Consider the following 2,306-nt stretch of genomic DNA (forward strand, 5'->3'; position numbering starts at 1 on the left):
GGTCTCGTGTATGGGTCCTGGACGCTAGAGGTCAGTCTGTAACCAGCTTCAGTCTAGGTCCCAAGCTGGGTTCTCCTCAGTCCTCAAATTCTCTGTCCACCTGCCTCTGAGTCACTGTTTCTGGAGAGAAAGTTGGTTGTGTTAGCTTCTGTGACATAGGATCCCTGAGACCTTCTGGGTTGCAGCTCTTCCCATCTCCATTGTCTCCCCTCCAACCTAACCCCCACCCACCACCTAAGCTTCTCAAAGCATTGCTGTCACTTCCCTCCAGGTCCTCCCACTGAAACACGGTGTTTGCAGAGGCCATTGGTTTATCTAAAGGATGGTTATTATACAGGCTGTTCTCCCACCAGAAGCAACGAGACCAGAATAATAAAGGATGCTTAAAACCCCTGAGTCTGTGGAAGTTAACTGACATATTGCTAAATAACCCTTGGTTCAGAAGGGAAATTTAAAATAATCTAGAACTGAGTAATAATGACGCTACATGTCACACACACAAAAGACTGCATATAAAATCTGATGAAAACTGAACAAAGTCTGTAGTCTAGTTAAGAGTTTTGAACCAATGTCAATTTCCTGCTAATATGCTGCAGTTATATAAGATGCCACCATGAGGAAGCTGGAGGAAATGTTCAAGGGATTCTATGTACTATTTTTGCAACTCCCTGTGAGCCAATAATCATTTCAAAATAAAAAAATTAAAAAAAAAAAACTACATGTGAAAATCTGGGACGCAACTAAAGCAATACTTAGAAGTAAATTTATCAGGAAAGAAGCATTAAAAAATAATATGTTCATAAATTACCTCAAGAAGCTGAGAAAAGAGCAGCAAAGCAAACTTCCCCCTCCCCCCCCCAAAAAAAGAATGGAATAAAGATAATGGCAGAAATCAGTGAAAGAGGGGGGAAAAGATTATTTTAAAAACCTAACACTCATTCTTTGAAAAGATTGCTAAGAGTCCTCTGGCAAAACTGATCAAGAGAAAATGAAAATTAAACAGAGTGAAAAATGGGAAGCAACAGACACCAGATGTCTTAAAAATAATAAGAGTATCATTAACAACTCCACATTTATAAATTTTAAAACTTAGATGAAGTGGATAAAATGAATATAAAATGCCAAAATTGGCATAAGAAGAGTATATGGAAAGTCTTCAACTGAGAAGAATGTGCCACGGTCTCCTGCAAATTGACAAGAAAAAGAGATCAACCTGGGTAGAAAAATGAGCAAAGCATATGAAAAGACAATTCGCAGAAGAGTAAGCCAGAAAAAGCTAACAAGCATGTGAATAGATGCTCAAATTCAATCGTAATCAGAAATGCAATCTATTTAACTGTACATCTATCAGACTGGCCAAGATCAGAAAGCTGGGAAAAGATCAGTGTTGGCAGGAACATGGGGATATAGGGACTCTTGTGCACTGGTGCTCATGGACTGTTGCTAGGTGCTGTCAAATCAGTTCCAACTTGCAGCAACCCTATGTACAACAGAATGAAACACTGCCCGGTCCTGCGCCATGCTCATAATCGTTGTTATGCTTGAGCCCATTGTTGCAGCCACTGTGTTAATGCATCTCATTGAGGGTCCTCTCTTTTTTGATGACCCTCTGCTTTACCAAGCATGATGTCCTTCTCCAAGGACTGGTCCCTCCTGACAACATGTCCAAAGTATGTGAGATGAAGTCTTGTCATCCTCACTTCTAAGGAGCATTCTGGTTATGCTTCTTCCAAGACAGGTTTGTCTGTTCTTCTGTCAGTCCACAGTATTCAATATTCTTTGCCAACACCATAATTCAAATGCATCAATTTTTCTTCAGTCTTCCTTATTCATTGTCCAGCTTTCTCATGCGTATAAGGCAACTGAAAAAACCATGGTTTGGGTCAGGTGCACCTTAGTCCTCTAAGTGAGGTCTTTGCTTTTTAACACTTTAAAGAGGTACTTTGCAGCAGATTTGCCCAATGTAATATGTCATTTGATTTCTTGACTGCTGCTTCCATGGGCGTTGATTGTGGATCCAAGTAAAACGAAGTCTTTGACAACTTCAATTTTTTCTCATTTTAAAATGATGTTGTTTATTGGTTCAGTTGTGAGGATTTTTGTTTTCTTTATGTTGAGGCATAATCCGTACTGAAGGATGCAGTCGTTGATCTTCATCAGTAAATGCTTCAAGTCCTCTTCACTTTCAGCAAGCAAGGTTGTGTCATCTGCATATTGCAAGCTGTTAATGAGTCTTCCTCCAATCCCGATGCTGTGTTCTTCTTCATATAGTCCAACTTCTCAGATTATTTGCTCAGCATTCAGAT

The sequence above is a fragment of the Trichechus manatus genome, unplaced genomic scaffold (assembly GCF_000243295.1).
Source record: "Trichechus manatus latirostris isolate Lorelei unplaced genomic scaffold, TriManLat1.0 scaffold00216, whole genome shotgun sequence".
Classification (NCBI taxonomy): domain Eukaryota; kingdom Metazoa; phylum Chordata; class Mammalia; order Sirenia; family Trichechidae; genus Trichechus; species Trichechus manatus.